Genomic DNA, 19,814 nt, shown 5'->3' on the forward strand with positions numbered 1-19,814 from the left:
AAAGCTAAGTGATGTACAAGCACATTCCCAACTCCTATGTGTGTCTACAACATGGCAAGCACCAAATTCAAGAGGTGGGAGAGTGTACCCTTCCCTGTGCGGGATTCTCCTTAACCAATAAGGGGATACAGATCATCTCCAAACCTCTCACTAGTATGGATTTTTTACACTTGTCCATGGTGCAAAGAATTTTGAGCAATAATTTCATCTACCACAAAGTCAGAATAACATTCAAACTCCTTCCTACAGGTATAATTTCAAGACCCTGTTTTGCTCTTGATTATACCTGTGTCACCCAGTGCCACTGTCTTTCTCACTGCATTCCAGACACACTGATCTTTCTTGCCATCTAATATGCCAAGCTTGTTCCTGCCCTTTGGCCATGAATCTGTGACTAAAATGATCATTCCAAGTGCCTGGAATTATCTTCTCTAGACCAGATCCATTCACAGCTAGCTCTGGTGGTCTTGCTTCATAAATATATCCATGAAAGGTTTGGTCCTCGATTTAGAGAAGTCTACCTTGCTTCTTCTATTCTTTATTGCCTCAGCTTGTTTCATTTTTTCCAAAACTCTGCTCTGGAGAGTGAATTATCCGAGAAAAAGCATTTCCTTTGCTTTGTTGTTTTGCATCCTTGTCATTTTAAACAGTGATTGGCACCTAGTATTTGATTAAGAATTGTCTAGGAAGAAATTTTGCCCAGAAAATCTCTCCCCAAAATAGGGGAACTATGTACTTAATATGAAAATATTTCTGTCCTCTCCTTTTGTTCCCATTCACTTACACAAATAATATCTTTTATTGTGGAAAAATTATAGATTGACAAAGAAACCATTAAATTAGTAGAAATCACAACTAAGATAGTGTATATCCTTCTCAGCCTTTTCTTTTTGCGGAAAATATATGCATATGCAATTATTTTTATATGCTCCGAACTGCTTTTACTTTACAACTGTCATCTTTTCATGTCAGTAATCATGATCTACATCATCTTTTATTGGCTTTATAGTGCTTCCTGCACAGCTGGGCCTGACTATCTTTGTACTTGAAGCTTTTCCCATGCTTCACTAGCTCCTTAGGATGAATTTTAGAGGCAGAATTTCTGGATTAAAAGGCATTTGTGCTATTTCAAGACTTTTGAAATGTAGTCCAATGATCACAGTGTACCAATTTATACCTCCATAAGCAGTGTGTGAGACTGCTTTGGCTACTTTAACATCTCATTGGCCATTTCTAGTTTAATTAAATGCAAAATAAGGTTAGCATTGTCAATATTCCTTCCATTTCTTGGCTTCTGAAGGTCTACAGAGTTGCACTCAACTTTGGGAAGTGTTGCCGAGGTCAAAGGTTTTTGTCATGGACCCCAAAAGAATTTTGGGGATAAATAGAATTTAGGAGACCTACAAATTCGATAGGAAAAAAAAGGCTACAGCTTCATTTTCACAAATCTAAAACTGAAAGTTTGATTTCCTCCCAGTGGGAATATAAACAGCAGGTAAAGACAGCATTGACAGTGCTTTTGACTTTTGTTTTCTGTTTCTAAAATTCATTAAGTTTATTGGTACATTTTAGGTACACAATATGATGACATTCATCATTGGGAATTTGCACCTTTACATAGTCTCTCTTGGTTCCTATTTTTCCCCATTCCCCTGCCCTCCCTTCACCCCCTCCACCCTTCCCTATTTACAAAGACTTTGTTTCCATTTTTTCCTCTTCTCATATTTTTTCCTTTCCCTTCTTTCCTTTCCCCTACCCCTCCCACTACCCTTTCCTCTTTGGACTTTTTCTTCCTATTTGTTTTCTTTTAATCACAGAAATTTTTGAATAATATGCTAATGTTTTAAATATCCCAATCTTTTTTATGTTCAGTGATACTGTAGAATAATTACCATTATAGATGTGCTCCTAGATTTTGTCACAATGCATTAAGGAGCACACATTTTGTTCTTTTAAAATTTATTTTTTTTAATGTTTAAAATCTATATTTTAATATATTTGTTTTCCAATGTAATTATAATTTCAGTGTTAATTAGGATTTAACACTTTGAGTGTTAATTTAAGTGTAATTTTAATTTGTGTTAAAATCACTTCTTTATCTCACTAAAGGGAAAACACAGAACAATTTAAGGAGACGCCCATGGGTAAACGGGGCAGGCTTTAGTTAGCTTGTGGACTTGATCTCTAGCAAGGCTTAATGCTGCCTGGACACTGGGGTAGGTGAATTTTGGTGGAATGATGGGCTTCTGGGTGTGAGAGCCCATGACAGGAGATAGTAGCAGATCCAGGAGGACCAGGTCAGGAAACCACAGCCAGTGCTACAGAAAAAGGAGTACACCTACAGGCGTAGTTGAACATTCGTGACCCGGAAGCAGAATTCAGCATGTTTATTTAGCTTGGCCTCCATGCATTTTAAAAATGTGAATTCAAATATTGTCAAGTGAGGGAAAGCGCTGTGTCTCTCCACCATGCCCTCGTCCTCCTTTCCTGTTACTGCAAACCTCCTTCACGGGATTATGTTATGCCACGCCCCCCAGGGAGCTGAATTTGAAGCCTGCAGGAGAAGCTGGCAATGGCGGACCCAGTGGGCATCACGCTGGTGAGGAGATGGTGAGAGGCCTGTGCCCTGGTCTGTGTCTCCCTGACTTGATTTTAATTTCCCCACTTGAAAATCCTGGTCCCAAGCAGTGGCAAGACTGAACCGGAAACGAGATGGGAAGCAAAGATAGAAGGGGGTGGCAGGGTTTATAGCCCATTTCAGGGGTGTGGCCCAGCTGGGATGTCCCGTTTTGAAAGCACGGCATAGCTGTTTCTTAAATAACCGGGCACATTGGGTTAAGTGTTATCTTTCCAGTGCTTCTATGGGTGTTCTTCTGCTATAGGAGGAGTCAGAAAACTCAAAAACCAGGGGAGACCAGTTAGGGCACATCAAGAAGGAAAGTCGAGTGGACCTTGGGCCCCATCCTGCCCTGCCCCAAAGAGGGAAGCACCCCGTGCCTTCACCAGTTGGGTTGCCAGGGGCCTATTGAAAAAGTAGTATTCCAATTTTTCACGATTAGTTGTAGCTTTTACAAATATTAAATCTCCCTACTTTCAAATAGATCACGCCTACAGATTGTAGATGTCCTCCTACAGCCATCGCATTTCTATATTTGCCTGAATGTATGGAAGGATGTACGAAATTTAAGCCAGACCAAAACAATCCTTGATTGTTGAATCAAGGTAAAAGCCATTTAAAAGCAGTATTTTAGAGAGCAGTAAGTGCTGGACTGAGATATAGTGAAACAGAGAGAAGAGAAAAGAATAATAATACTAGGGCTGGGGATTTAGCTCAGTGGTTCTGTCTCCTGCCTCACAAGCACAAGGTCCCGAGTTTGATCCCTGGTACTGAAAAAGAATAATACTGATCTGCCTTTATTTAAAACTTATATTTGGTTCATTATGGATTTTGCCTTTAATTTTGATTTTTAAGCTACTGCATCAAATATTGTTTATATTGATCACCGAGAGTTTTTACACCTCTGATTTTTAGCCCAGTGCCCAATATCTTACATTCTTTTCTCCCTAGTCTCTATCCTGCTTTATTCATTTCTTCCACCTATGAATTAAGGCCCTCCCTAACCCTGACTAATGACGAAAATGAACCACTGAGCTTCATAAAATTATAAATTTCTACACCCAATTCCAGGAGAGTCTCCCTTGTTGTGCGGCAGTGGGTTTGGGGGGAAAATGTGTTTAAAAAGACCAGGTGATTCTGATAATTGATTCTGTTTGGGAACCGGTGAGTTAGATGGTATTTAGGTTCCTTGCAGCTTTACTATCATAGGATTTTACCTTCTGTTCCTTTCCTTTTTTTTTGTAAACTCCCCTGGGATTATAGCACATTAAGTTGGTAACATCTTTGCATGAGTTAATTGAATAGCTTGTTTTTCTCTTGATTAGAAGAACCCTGGACCCAGGACCTGGGGGAGGGGTCTGATGGGAGGAGAAAAGATCTCTCTGCAAAGCGTTTCCAAGGAATTCAGGGGACCAGGAATGCCCCTGGGTTCAACCATGAACAACAGGAAATTGCTTTTAATCAATCTGAAAATAAATGGAAGTGCATGCCAAAGCATCCTCTGTTTGAAGAGATGTCAGGAACACTTTCAATCTTTTATCTTCCCCCAAACAGCGGGAGGAACGCCACTGGAATCAGCCCTGTAATTTCTACTCAGTAATTATACCTGTCACCACTTCTGACAGAGCAGATATAAATAGCCAGTTATCTTACTTTTTCTGCTTTACTTTGTATTATTCCGTCACCAACCACAGACTTCAGCAGCTGATGCTAATACCCGTGCAAGACACGAAGCCTTCACAGAGAACACCCTGCTAGTCCTTAGACCAGCATTCAAAAAGCCACATGTGATGGATTGGGTGAATCTCATTTGGTCATAGAACTCTGGTCACTACGATTTATGACAGGTGACAGGGAGAAACAGGCACCAGGGGAAGGAGTTTTGCTTTCCATTTCTATTTCCATTTCTTCCCTGGTAGGAATATGCACTTGCACGCATGCCTGCATCGCTGTGTGTATTATTACACCCACATGCTTGGTGTCTGTGCCCAAGTGACACACTGGGAGGGAGTCAGGGCTTCCAGGATGTGGGTTAACCCTTTCAAAACCCCAAAGAGCCATCTCACATCAGGATGTCAAAGTCCTCAAGTCCAGGCAAGTCAGAAATATGCCCAAAAGTCTTCCATACGGGTGGTTAGTACTGTTGCTATTAATATTGTTTCACAGTCACACAGGGCTTTGACTTTGTTATGGTTAGATGTCTCCCGAAGGCATGCGCTGAAAGCTTAGTCACCAGCCTGTGGTGCTATGGAGAGGTGGTGAAAGCTTTATGGGGTTGATGTCTAAGAAGGTGATTAGATTTGGCAGTTATGCCCTGGAAAGGGACAGAGCGACCCGAGTTCTTTGCTTTCTCTCTGCTTCCTGGCTACCATGATGTGAGAAGCATTCCTCTGTCACGTACTCTCTGCCGTGGTGCACTGTGCTGCCACAGGTTCAAAGCAGCAGCTCCCAGTGCCATGTACTGAAACCTCTAAGACTGAAGCTAAAATAAACCTTTCCTTCTTCAAGTTCTTTATCTTAGGTTTTTGTCACGGCAACAGAAAGCTGACTAATACAGATTTGTTCTTCATGGGATACAGTGTACATTATTTTGGAAACTCCCACCAGGAGAACTGCAGTATAATGGAAGGAAAATGAGTTTTGAAACCTGATATTCTTGAATTCAACTCCTGGCTTCTCTGTTTGCTAACTGTGTAGACTTTAGGTACAAGAATGTTTGAATCTCTGTGAATCTGGTGAGTAGGGGTACTAATAATGGGTATGTTGGAGAGTTTCTCTTGGGAGACTATGTAGCACAGCATAGGTAGGATCTGTTGGTATCTGTTAAGACAGTTCTCAAATTCTGGTTTTCTCAAGATCATCCAGAGGCCTTGTGGACACACAGAACTCTGGGTCTGACCCCCAGACTTTGTCGACCAGGTCTAGGGCACAATCTGAGAGTTTGAATTCTCATCTAGCTCTCAATCATTACTGCCTCAGTTGCTGGTCCTGAGAGGACACCTTGAAAACACTGAGTGGCAATTTATGCATGTTAAGTTTTCTTGTTGTATGTATTCAATAAAAACGAATTCTTTGGTACCTTCCATACTCCAGACAATGTGCTTGAAGCAAAGAAGAATAAGATAGATATGCCTTTTCCCTTATAAAAGTTATTCTATTGTGGAAGGGAAATATCTCCTTATCTCCTCTGTTTTTCTCAGGATTTAAAACTGGTATATTCCAGGACATAAAAGCAAGACCATCAAGGCTGAGTGATACAGGTTAGGTTGGAGGGGAAGACAAGTACTATGTTGACCTACACTTTACTCATGGCCTATGCTGCAGCTTTCATGAACTATGTTTGGAATAATAATACCCAGAGATGAAGCCAGATGATATGAGATCTAAACTGTATGTATCTTGGGGACCCATTTTTTATTTTATTTTATTTTGGGGGGGTACTGAGGATCAAACTCAGGACCTGGCGCTTGCGAGGCAGGCAGTGGAACCACTGAGCTAAATCCCCAGCTTGGGGACCCACTTTAAAAAAAAGTATACACAATTATGATTATATAATTAGGGGAAGAATTTGAAAGAGACCCCTGCAAGAGAAGAACCCTGAATGTAATTGGCTTCCTTAGCTTCTTGAAAATCCCCTTCACCCATACTTTCAAGTGTGTGTATAATCAGGATCACTGTTGTAGGGGAGTCTACAGCATAGCTAGCTAGCAAGACCAGTCTGATTTGCCTGACTTACAGCTGAGAACATCTGCAAAGAAGGAAAGCAGTGAAGGAGAGCGTCTGGACAAAGGGTGTTGGTTGTCACAAGTGGGTAGGTGCTACTAGGATCTCATAGGCAGTCATCAAAGACGCTGCTCAATACAATGCCCAGGATGGATCCCTACAATCATTACCTGGCCAAACTCTCTATGGAGTTTCATAGAACAGGAGAGCTGGCTGGGGAGGAGCTAACTCGCGCTCTACTATTTTGAGGGTTTCATTCTTGTTTTTCTTTACTATAGAAGCCCAAGTTCGTCCCTTCAGTCTGGACATTTTCCCACGGAGACCTGGGGGCTGGTGGCCTCCTTAAGATCAGGTTCCCACAAGCTCGGAGCCACCTACTGGGCTCCTGTCCCGATTGCCCACGTGACCTCAACCCCTTCTTGCACGTCCTCTGTACTCTCTGGTTTAGTTTCCTTCGTTCTGACTGCGTGAGCTCATAGAATGTCATTGGATTGTTTATCCTTGTTGTCTGCCTCTCAGATGGGAGTCTCATCCAGGCTAGAGCTTTGCCTTGGTACTTTTCTAATCTCAGAATTACGTAGGTGCCTGGCACACAGTGAGTGCTTAACAAACGTTTGTTGGGTGGCTGTAGAAGAAAAGATGCATTGATGAATAAGTGTTCAGAGGACACAGCCCTGTGTTATTAACATTGGCATGTAATTAGGATGGTCCCATTGTCCTACTTACACTGCAAACGTGATACTGGCCAGAGGATTCTCATTATCTCAGCCTCTAGTGGGAGGCAGCTGACTTGCCCCAAGCCCTGTGGCTTGGAACCAGCCTCATATTGTCAGCGCCTGCATTGAGAATGCAGCTGATGGCTCTGAAGGGATTGCCATCCATCACTCAGTCCTATCACCCGCTCTGCAAATGACAACCTCTGACAGGAAAGTAGGGGGAACTGATCTGGAATTAATGCCCTGCATCTGGAGGGAGGCAGGTTAAGACAGCAAATATGCAGGGAACAAATCCAGACTGTCAGATGAACGACAGAGGAACAAACCCGGATGCCTTGGCTGCATCTGAATTTGCACCTGGATAACTGCTTTGGGTAAGGCCCTTGGGTAAATAGGACTTGGATTTGTTTTTTGTTTTTCTTTTTGATTTGTAGAAGGGGAAGATGATCCTGGGTATGGGAAATTTCCCTGGGTGCTCATTCAGACGTGAGCCTGAGCAATAGGCAAAATGAACAAAGGTGAGCTCAATGCCATTTATTCAAAAACACTTTACTGAGTGTGTGTCCTATGCCAAGGCCCTTGAAGAAAGGACCATTGTCATTTCCAGGAATGAGAAAAATGCACCCCACTGAATCATAATAAGTTGCCTAAAGAAAATTAGCCAGGGAGTGGATATTCTTCAATCCCTCCAGGGCTTTTGTGTGTGAGACTTCCTCTTCAGATCTTCACAGGACTGGATCATTCCACCATTCAGGGTCAGCCTAGCTGTCCTCTCCCCTGGGGGCCTCCTTGATCACATTATCCAAAGCCATCCTGTCACACTGTCACATGACTTCTCTGTACTTTGTCACCATTTCTATCACTACTTGGAATTATTGAATGAACCCTGCTGTACTATCAACATCTACCTCTCTGTCTCTATCATGTACCTTCCCCTAAAAGGATGTCACTGCCATGAAAGCAGGTCCTTCTCAGTTTTGTTCAATTTCTAACAAACAGACCAGGGCTGTTCCATAGAAACTTCTCAGTCAATAGGTATTGAATGAATAAATTGGTGGAGATGGACCTCCAAGCAGATATGTCTGAAACGGAATCCCACATTCCTCAGCACTACATGTCCTGGCTCTGGAAGGGCTGTATTAATTCTCCAATCAACTTTAAAGAGGTGTGGGAACTTGTGTGAGTCAGTTCACTTCCCCAAGCCTCCCTTAGTCTCCTTCTCTGTGAGATTCAGTCCATGGTTTTCACTCTTCCAGACTCTGAGAATTTCTCCAAGATGCTGATCTGTTATTCAACACTTACTGTGAGGCATTAAAACATTATCTGAAGATGAATGAACAGGTAGTTTGGGGTTCATTTTTACTGCATCACTTATCTGTGTGATCAATGGAAATTTTCTGAACTGCTTCCATGTTAGGCTTTTCACACATGAGATAGAAATGGCAAAGGCCAATCTGTGGCTTGTGAGCCACTTGCCCTCTTTAAAAAATGTTATAATAAAATAATATTGAAAGTATTTTTATTACTTATATATTAACTATATTATATATTTTATATGCAATCCAAGGCAGTTTCTCTTCACGCAGTGTGGCCCAGGTAAGCTAAAAGGCTGGACACCTACGTGTGGTTATGGAAATGACACGAGGTGTCATGGCCAAGATGGAGAAATTTTCTCACATGGGAGACATTTAACAACTGTGAGTTGCTTTTTGGCTTTCATATGATCAAGCACCAAAGACATAGCCAGGGTCAAAGCCCTGAGGATGCACAGGTGGTTATGTAATGCTGGAAACACAATGAGAGCAAAAGCCCCAGAGGGAAGAGTAGTTGAACAGATTATATGAATAATCATTATTATGCCTTACTTTGTGTATATTTTATGAAGAATAAGGCACACTCTCTAAATCTAGAGAGACAGAAATCTATACAAGTACTGTGCTTTTATTCTTTCATTTTGAATCACTCTTTTTATTTTTCTTTCTCCCTTTACCCTTTCTTGTCTTTGTAATCTCACATAGTTTCCCTGAGTCCAGGATCTAGGAGACAGGCAGTTCTGGTTCAAGATTGTTCGAGAGGTTACAGTTAAGGTGCTAGCGATCCAAGAAATAGAGAGAGAGAGAAAACTCAGGGTGGGAACCATAGTGTTCTTAGAGCCAAATCTCAGAAATGACAGCCCATTACTTTTGCAGTATTCTAGTCATTGAAAGATAGGCAATAAATTTAGTCCATATTCAAGAGCAGAGGATTATTATACAACAGCCTGTCACACCTTATTTATAATTTATTTGATAAAATCATGCCCTTATTATGAACAAACAAAAATATTTGAGGACAACTTCAATAGATTATGGCTATGGTAGTTCTCAGCATTGGGTACACATTGAAATCATGTGAGTGTTTTTTTTTTTAATACAAATGTCTGGGTCTCATGCCTAGAAATTTTCATTTACACTTGATCCTAGCCAAAAGGCCAAGAAGCGATAGAAGAAATTTTCATTTAATTCCTCTGTGATGTAGCTTGAAAATTGAAAATATTTTTAAATCTTCTCAAATAATTCTAACATGGCTGAAATTGAGAGTCAGTGGCCTAGGGTATAGTCCGAGGAGTGTTTCCTGTCAGCCAGGGTGGTCATTTAAAAATACCTCAACTTCCAATCATATGACACCCTGGTGAACTCTCAGAAATAACCTAATCAAATAAATTGATCTGATTATAAATTGTTGACCCAGCTGAATGTTGTGGGGTGGCAGAGAGTGTCTGCAAAAAATTATTTTGATTTGAAAGTAGATGTGATTTGGAGCTTTACTTTTGACACCAGTTTGACAGTAGGGCTAGCAGTGTAGTGAGATTACTCTTGACTCATGAAAATAAATCCTAATCAGATATGATGTAATAGAAGGAGAAACTGAGATTAGTTTATCCAGGAGAGCTATGAAGATAAGAAAATACTGTTCTGAAGAAACAGATCCCTGTTTTAACATTATCTAAATAATTATTTAATCCATTAAGTTTTTTTTCCCATCTGCCCTCTCTCAATGGGATTAAGGTAACTATCCTATATAAATAAAATGGATGAAGTAGAGACGGGAAGTCACTGGGATGAGATCAAACATCTCCGCTGAATTTTGGAGGTTGATTTTGAAACAGTTAATGTTCCTTGGATGGAAAACAGAAAGGGCTCTCCATATGGGTAAAGTTTTCTTTTTTTTTTTTCTTTTTTGGTACCGGGGATTGAACTCAGGAACTTGCGGTTGCAAGGCAGGCATGGCCCGGGAAAGCTTTTTAACACACAGCTAGAATGTGGTAGAGCTCGGACTTTGACACAGGTCTCTTGAATTGCAGACATATTTTCTTTGTATTATGTAAGATTTTGTAATGAGGAAACATGATGTGCTATGCAATCTCAGGAAAAACTTATTCCTGGGGGCTGGTATTGAGGTAGTATTTTGCCCATATCTGCATGCGCTGCAGGGTATCTAAACATTCTGAAAGCCAAGTTCTTCTAGCTTCTTGATATCTCATGGGCCTTTGAATCTTGTGTGAAAGAAGGAAAGAAATGAACAAGTGTGTAGATTTCTTCATAAAGTAATAAAAATAAACCATAGTAAGTAATATGTCCTGAATGTAAGTCAGAGCTATTGTACGTGGAGAAGACTGAGTTAAGAGTCCCAAAACACAATGCATTATGCAGAAAACCATCGTGCACTTTTTATCGATTGATTGTAGTGCTGAGAATTGAACCCATGACCTTGTACATGCTAGGAGCATTCTTCCAATTGAGTTATATTCTCAGCCTTCAACATACATTTTAGATGAGCTTTATTGTTAGGCAACCTGCTTTCCAGAGCTTAAGATAAAATGAAAAATGTGGAAAAAATAACTCAAAGTCATGTCCAGTGAGAGCAAAGAAAGAAGGAAGTAATCCTAAATCCCAGAGTTGTGAGAAAAGGTGAAATCATAGAGGTCTTTCAGAAGATGAAGTCACTGAATCCAACCCCTGAAGGAAAGCAGGATTTTTTAGAGGTGGACAAAGGAGTAGTGATGGCTTGCAGCTAGCATTTAAGAGATGAATGTGTGCATTTCTCCCCAACTCTGTTCAGTGACATACAATCGCGACCATCAAATTGGCCACAGTGAGAATATTCACACCATGGAAATTGACAAACATTGCAAATAAGCATCAGCACAGTAATAAAAAGATGTTAGGGATCGCTTGCATTTGTAGATGTGAATACCCACTAGGAGAAATATGTATACCTGGAGGAGAGCAATGTGGATAACACCAGGTGAGGCTGAGCCATGTTGTGAGAATTGTTGAATGCCAAGCCATGGAAGATTGATTGTTTTATAGGTACCAGACCTATGAAAACACTTCTGTGATATGATCCCAACTATGTGGCAGGCTGACAGTTGCAGTGCCAGAGGCACAATTGGACTGAAAAATAGAGGAATTGGACCTTGGAAACTAGAGAGGAGGCTTTAGTAGTAAACAGGGTGATAGAGACCTGATAGAGATCTGCATATGGCGCTCAGCTTGGTTGAAAGAATGGAATACACAGAAATGCATGAAGAAAGAATTTAGAAAACTTAACAATTGATTGAATAGAAGTTACTGAGGTGTGAGCTTCTATTCAAGACGGGTCCAATACTACTAAAGCCCCTTGCTTAGGGGGCCAAGAGGTGACAATAGTATTTACAAATTAGGGGCCAGGGATTTAGCTCAGTGGCTCTGCCGTCTGCCTCACCAGCGCAAGGACCTGAGTTCAATCCTTCGTACCAAAAAATCCCAAAACCAAAACCAAAACAAAGTTAGGAAGAGTATAAGTGGGAAGTAATACTCTCAGTGATGTACACATGTTGGATTTGAAATTATTTTAGGCAGTAAGAAATTTGAATCTAGATCTCCAGGGATGGAAGGATCAGAGATAGTAGTAAAAAAAAATGATTAAAGTTTAAGGAAGTGGAGGATAGAACATGAAAAAAGGGCTCAGAGGTGGAAGACGCAAAAGACATAATGGAATATTCCAGTCAAACTTTCAATCCATCCTTTGATTTACTGATCTACATGTTTAACAAACATTCATTTTCTCTTGGTAACCATATAGCCTCCTTTGTCTAAAATATAACTGCTAATGCTTTTGACCTAGGATAATTAAAAATAACATTTCTTTCTTCTCTCAAAAGTGTCCAACTTTGAATGATAAATGCAATTCTTAAATATATGCCACAGACAATCCTGGCAGTCCATAGTTCAACCAAATACTTTCCATGGACAACAATCTCTTTCTACTTGGTATATATTTGTAATACATGCTATTTCCATTCACACTGGGGAATCGATACATGCATACATAATATCCTTATCATTTTCAATTTCTCTTTCTGCCTGTTCTTACAGAGCTCAGCTGAATATCATTCTTTGTGTTTTGGGTCACGGAAATAAATGAAAAGGTACGCATGCCTTCTTCCTCCAAGTAACTGGCAGTTTGAGATATGGATGCCACTCTCCACCTATACAATATTTCAGGGGCTAGCAGACAGGCCACAGGGTGAGTGTCAGCAAGCTAGCATCATCAGTAAACACTAAAGGACTGGAGAATGTGATGGCCAGCAGATGAATGTCTTCTCTCTGGATCCCTTTTATGACTTTTTCATTCTACTCTTTGTCCAGGACATTGATGGAACTACTTTGCTTCAATGGGCTCCTCTGTCTTCTGGCTCCCAGCGGGTTTGACAATGTAAGGCATCAACAAGAGAACCTGCAAGAGTGAGAGTGAAGCTTTTATGCCTTTGACTCTCTTCAACCTGGTTACTGCAGGTAACCTGTTCTGAAGCACAGATCCATAAGGGTACAGTCTCTAGTTCAAGTAACCGCTCCCTCCCCTAGACCCTGGATGGGTAGAAACATCAAAACTTAGAGGTGGAGTTATCATTGAAGGGTTTTGGTTTTCCTTTGCTCACATCCCTTCCAAGCCCTAGGAATAACCTTAATAACAATGTGTCTGTATCAACATTTGTTGGGCTCCTTTGCTGAAGTAATATCTTGAAATAACGGGGATTTTAAAAATGGTTCCCAAGATTCTATGGTCTAATTTTGAAATCTATAAATATGAGAAGATATAATGATGCCAAGTATGTGGCACGGTTGACTTTAAGATGGGGAGATTATCTGGGTAGCCTTATTTAGTTAACTTAGTAATTTAACAAGTCCTTAGAAGTGGAGAGGTTTCTCCAGCTGGTGGCAGAAGAGGAAGTCAGTGATGTTTGAAGACAGAGCGAGATTCAAGGCTACATTGCTGGCCCCTAGATGGAGGTCACAGGCAAAGGAATGCAGGAAACTGAGGTGCCAGAGGCTCCCAGCTGACAACCATGAAGGAAATACAGACCTCAGTCCTGTAGCTGCCAATAACTAAATCCTGCCAACAGACTGAATAAACTTAAAGCAGATTTCTCCCCGAGTCTCTAGGTTAGGACTCAGCCCAACACTGTAATTTCAGTTTTGTGACACCCTAAGCAGAGGACAAAGCCACATGGTGGTATATTTCTGATTTACAGAGCTATGAGCTAATAAATGGGTGTTGTTTCAAGTTTCTAAGTTGGTGGTAATCTATTATGCAGCAAGAGAAAACTAATACAAATATTGCAACTCAAATTGAGTAACATTGCTGAGTCTTTCTATTTTTACTTGTTTCTGTCACCTTTTCTTTTATAATTTTTACATGCTCAGTAGTTGTTACCACAAATAGTTAAGTTGTGGATAATCTTCCTGACATAGGAATGGCTTTCAGAAAGACTTTCATTAGCTGCTACCGGTCTGCCTGGCATTACCATGTGGAAATGCATGGCAGATACTGAACTGTGACACATCCTACAATGTGTGACACAGAAGGAAATGAATCCTGAGGGAAAAGTAATCTTTAAAAGATATAGGGGCTGGGGATTTAGCTCAGTGATTCCACCGCCTGCCTTGCAACCGGAAGGATCTGAGTTCGATCCTCAGTACCAAAAAAAAAAAAAAAAAAAGATATAGAGCCAGAAGCTAGTCTGTAAAAATCCATCCAAATCTTAAAGGGTGCATAAAAAAGGCCAGCTAACTTTTTTTAATGTTTCATAATAATCCTACATATTCACATGATATTACCTGTAATAAGTTATGAAATTAAAGCTTAGACATCTTTCCAACTTTAAGTCATAAAAATATACATGGCATTGCCATTTGAGGTATTCGAAGACTAGCCTTAAATTTAGGGAGAAAGTATTATAGCACTTAATTAGGCAATTAATTAATGTATATATTTTTTCAGATTTTGTAGTCTTTGTGTAGCTTTTTTTTTCTTTTTTCTTTTTTTTTTCTTTTGGTACCAGGGATCAAACTCGGGTCCTTGCGCTTGCAAGGCAGGCGGTGAAACCACTGAGCTAAATCCCCCGCCTATCTTTGTGTAGTTTTGTTGAACTTTGTACATTATTGTAATTTATTTTCTCACTTTAAAACATTCATTTGCATTAATTTTATATTCGTAGTTTTGCGTTCTTTTTCTTAAAGACTGAGGTACTAAAGTAAGCAACTGAAGATCAGGTCCTGTAAACGCACCTTCTGCCTAGAAGCCCCTGCTGTTGCTAGTCTTGAGATACTAGACATTTTCTTGTCATCTCCCCTAAATATTCCCTGCAATTTGACAAAAACTGCTTTTTCAGGTTCCTTTTGCATTTGCCCTGAGGAGTGTTCCATTTCTAGCCATGGGGGACCCCATCCAAAAGATGGTGGACGTCCAAAAGACGTCTTGAAAGACGGTGAAAATGCTTTGACTCTTCCAGGGAAGGGAGGGCTGAAGCACTGTTCTGGTCCACAGAGCTTCCCGAGCCAGGGACATGAAGGGAGTGAAGGACCCTGGGAGTGAAAGGCAGGGAGTGAAGGACCCTGGGCTGAGCTAGAGCAGGAAGAGCTTTCATGTTAGGCATTAGTCATACACATGGTAAAACTGCTCACTTCAAAATTTTACACCCAAAATCCAGCTCTAGACAAACTTGGCTAAATAGCGCTTTTTCAAATGTTGTTGTTGCCTGTAGTCCATGCAGCTTTATACTTTATAACCATTGGTGTTGCTGGGGGAGACAGGAACTATTAACAGATTTCAAGGCTTCTTTCTGCTAAGTTGCTGAAAACCTAGAATCTCATTAGAAAAATCAAGATAAGATTTTTCTTTTTGTATGTGTGTGTACCTGATATCTACCTGTTACAATCTCTCTACCTGTATCTGTATCTGTCTTCATATCCATACCCATGTCCATATCTGTATCTACTTCCAGTTGGAGATATCCCTGCAAGGACCATTGTGAGCCAAGGAAACGATTTTCCCCCAAGTGATGGCTGACACCTTCTGAAACTTCGCAAAGGCCTAAAAGGGATGGCCAAATACAGGTCCCCAGTTCTTAGGATTGTTGCTTAAAGAACAAATGTCTAATGTTAAAAATTATCATTCTTCAGTTGTTTTTTGAATAATAACTTAAAAAATTAACTTATACACAGTACAGAAAACTTGCAAAACAGAAAAGAAAAAAATAATAAATATAATGATCAACTTTTTACTACCTGCTCTTTACATAATTTTTTCTGCGCGTATCTACGTTTTAGGTGGCATTTTCTTGCAGATATTTTATAAACTTTTGTAATAATAAATAATGGTTTCTCTACAATCGCAAATCTTTTTCTCCACTTGCTAATAGCAATTTTTATTGTTTAGCTTGCTATAGAACCGATGAGCATTTGAGGAAATATGAAAATAGATCAGCAAAATAAAAGTAAATAAAAAAAGAAAAGAAACATTTTCCACAGCTATTATCATCATTCATAATAATGGTACCTGTTAACATTTTGATGCAACTAATTTTTAGAGGTTGCATTTTATTTCATTGTAAGGTCATACTGTGATCTAGTGCAAAATGACGTACATAAAATATTAAGTTATTTTCAGTTACCTGTTGTTCAGTTAAATTGTTTTTAATTTTTTAACACAGCCTGAAAAAAGAACAAAGGCATATATTCGACTCTTAGTAGGAATTCCACTTTTAATGCTTTGCATGTTTTAATGGTATGGAAGTCTAAAGTGATAAATAGCAATTAATTAGCCAGGTGCCCAGGAGTTTGCAAGAATGAACTCCCTGGGGCAGCTGTATTATCTGTTGACTTGCTGAGAGAGCACTGGAACCAAAAGCTGATGATATTCAGGGGCCATAATACAATATGTCTTAAAGTCTAATTGCATATAATCTATTACCAAATGTGTAGCTGACATTCCAAAGTGTTTTCCTTAGCATATTTAAAATGTGTATTTAGAGGAAAATCTTATGTTTCTGTATGACCTCTCCTCCTATTTGGCTTGTCCAATTCTTGCCATCTTTCACCATAGTTCAGTGGTTCGTAATAATTTGGGGTAGAGGTCATGAAATGGTTAGGGAAGACACTAGGGACATTTGCTCCAAACACAGGTGCTCATATATTTACTGTTTCCAGGCTCAGAGTCTTCAGAGTCCTGCTTCCCTTTCCTACTCACAAGCGTCAAGGCACCCTTGTCCTTCATGGGTATAGAATCTCCACTTCTCTCCCTGCGCATGTCCTAGGTCTCTTTTGGAAATTTACTTCCTGGCTTTGGTTGCTGTTTATTAACCACTTCTCTTGGACTTCTCCATGAGTCTCTTCTTGTGAGTTACAACCATTTTTTAAACATTTCTGCCATACTTTCTGGTCTACTTGGACCCAGGCAAGGACATAGCCTTCTTTTAGTTTGCAAGAGCTAATGTCAGATTTGTAGCATTAACAAAACTTGTTGAAAAGCCAGGAATAGGGGATAATAGTATAGATGTGGGGAAGAAATGAAACTGAGTATTAGAAACAATTGCTGTAAAATCTAATTACCGAGTCCCATAGACGATCTCCCAATGGTCCCCCCTATCCTAGAGCCCCTAAACTGTGCTTCTCTATTCTGATTCTCAACTCAAATGTCTCTTTTGGACGGTGGGTGCAGTGTGTGTTGGAAAGCAAAGAATGCAGTGCTCGGGAAATATATAATAAACTTTTCAAGGAAGCAACAATGCCTCCCCATCAAATGACCACTTTATTTTTTAATATGCAGAACACTTGGCCTGAAGCATTTGGAATATGTCATGTTTCTGCGTTTTCTGAGAACAATGAGGAGGTACTTGCTTTAAATATCTGTAACTCAGTGACTCACCAAACTGATCTCTCAAAACAAAGGCCAGACTTGCATGGAGAATAAATTCCAGCTTCAACAGAGGATGCAGAAAAGATTTTGGACATTCTTTCCCCTTCTATCATTTTTAGAAGTTCATCAGTAAGTCAAATACTTCACCTCCAGTGGTTAAAATAAATTGCTGGCAGATTTAAGTACTAATTTGTCTCAATTATACAACCCAACATCTGGAGGACTCAGAATGTGCAGGACTTGCCCTACCCCATCCCCAGAGACTGCTTCATCTCCCTTCCTTTCTTCCTTTGTTTTCTCTGACCTGTGCTGATATCTCTTTCTTCTGAAAAATTCCCACTTCACCTATGATTACCTGCTGGGACTGTGTTACTAGGAATTATTCTATTCACAAACATTGGTCTAGATTTTTCTTTGGCTGCAAAGTATTTGAAAGCAGACATCTTGTTTTTTCACTTTTTATTTCAGCAGTGCCAAACACATCCAATAAATGCTGTTGTGTGTTTCTGTACTACATAGATGCTATCGATTGTGAGGCTACTCCATTGATTTAATAAAAGCTCCTTAAGAAAAAGAACTCACTACTTTCAGTGTACATATTGATTGGTAAACTCATCCCAAATTTAGAAATATTTATTTGGGGATGGAAGGAATAAAGAATCTTCCCCAGTCCAAAAATGGGCATCTGAAATGAATAAACATTTCTCAGGTGAAGTAGAAGCAGCAAATAAACATATGAAAAAATGTTCACCATCACTGGTCATTGGAGAGATGCAGATGAAAACAACCCTGAGATTCCACCTCACCCCAGAAAGAGTGGCTGCTATCAAGAAATCAACCAATAACAAATGCTGGTGGGGGTGTGGAGAGAAAGGAACCCTTCTCCATTGGTGGTGGGAGTGCAGACTGGTGCAGCCACTGTGGGAATCAGCGTGGAGATACTCCAAAGAACTAGGATTAGAGGTCCCATTTGACCCAGCTATTCCCCTGCTGGGGATCTTCCCAAAAGAATTAAAAGAATCATACCACAGCAGTATATATGTGCACCCATGTTTATAGCGGTACAGTTTGTAATAGCTAAATCTTGGAAACAACCCAAATGCCCATGAACTGGTTAGTGGATAAAGAAGATGTGTGTGTGTGTGTTTTAAACAAAATGGAGTACTACTAAGTCATAAAGAATGATAAACTAGAGACATTTATAGCTAAATGGATGCACATTGAGGCCATACTCTTAAGTGAAATACATAGGACACCCGTGTGTAAACACAAAATAGTTTCTCTGGTGTGAGAAACAAAGTGTAAATGAGAACCGAAATGTATAATAGATAATGTAAAATAGGAAGAAAAGCAAAATAGGAAGAAAAATAGGAAGGGAAAGTAGGGAGGGGGAGGTAAGAAGGGAAGGAAAAAAATTAAGAAATGAAGTAAGTAACGGAAACAAGTTTTTTTGTAAATAGAGAGGGGTGGAGGGGAAGGAAGTGGAATAGGGAAAAGACAAGAACCAAGATATATCATGTGCAGGTACAAATCCCCAATGATGAGTGTGATCATAATGCATACCTAAAATGTACCAATAAACTTGATGGAAAAAAAAAGAACCTCATCTTCCATAGAGGAAAAATGGCATGGCGATATATAAACTCACACCTCTGATGATCCAAAAGGCCAACTATTTCAGCCTTTCACCAGATGCAGAAATCTTCCCAGACCAAATGTGATTAATGTAGGATGAATAGGTTAATTCTGAGAGTACAGCAACTCCCTAGAACTACGAGCAATATCGTGCTTATGGTATGTACAGAGATTTTTTTTAGGAAAGCAGTAACATAGTGCATTAGCTTGTTAAAGCCATTAATGACCCCAGCATGCTTAAAAACAACTAATCCAGAGTACCCATTGTAGATAATCATTCTTTCTCAATATTTGCAAGGCAGGTTCCTCCAAGTTATTAATTCTTTTAATTGTTTGGGGAGCCTTTGCTGACTTGACCTAAAACTTTTTGCTATGTGCTTTTTGGTACTGGTCTATAATATCTGTGTTTCTTGGACATTTTCCAAGTAATAATGATGATAGACACTGATGAATTAGGAGCTTGATGGGTATGTGTTGGCTTACTACCAATGTTAGAAAGACTAATGTAAAGACCAGGAAATCGGATTGAATTGTTTTCTTTTCCATTGAATTTAGGTTTTTATTATTCTTTTTCTGATCTTACTTGGGATGTGAACAATCTAGGGAGTCAGCTATATTGGTGAAGGGATGTCATCTAGTTAGTACTTTGTGAGAGTTAAGCTAATTGATTAAATAAGTGAATGATAGGATAGCTGAAGTTTGCGGAATTTGAATTAATGAATGAATTGATTGTATAAATTTTGTTATGAATAACTTAAAACATGTGGATCTAAGATCCTGGGATTCATATACATAAATTACTGAGATTTTCTACTGTATAATGTCAATATTAATATAATCATAATTTCAGTATAAGAAGTTCACTGTTTCTTGATAGATTTATTCAGTCTTTCATCCTCAAA

General features: G+C 39.7%; 1 long non-coding RNA gene across 2 annotated transcripts in view; it reads left to right on the forward strand.

Annotated features, from left to right (window-relative positions):
* Nucleotides 1-15,653, forward strand: part of LOC110345031 (uncharacterized) — a 92,154-nt gene extending 76,501 nt beyond the window's left edge. Inside the window, exons 4-6 of one of the 2 annotated variants that reach the window (XR_002388070.2) lie at nucleotides 12,456-12,606; nucleotides 12,729-12,875; nucleotides 15,365-15,653. This is a non-coding gene — a long non-coding RNA (uncharacterized LOC110345031). The remainder of the gene's footprint in view (nucleotides 1-12,455; nucleotides 12,607-12,728; nucleotides 12,876-15,364) is intronic. The other variant, XR_015444693.1, reaches the window with a different exon arrangement.
* Nucleotides 15,654-19,814: the final 4,161 nt, after the last annotated feature.

Source organism: Heterocephalus glaber, unplaced genomic scaffold (assembly GCF_053883595.1).
Source record: "Heterocephalus glaber isolate CG9 unplaced genomic scaffold, H.glaber_assembly_v1.0 deba00001606, whole genome shotgun sequence".
Taxonomy (NCBI): domain Eukaryota; kingdom Metazoa; phylum Chordata; class Mammalia; order Rodentia; family Bathyergidae; genus Heterocephalus; species Heterocephalus glaber.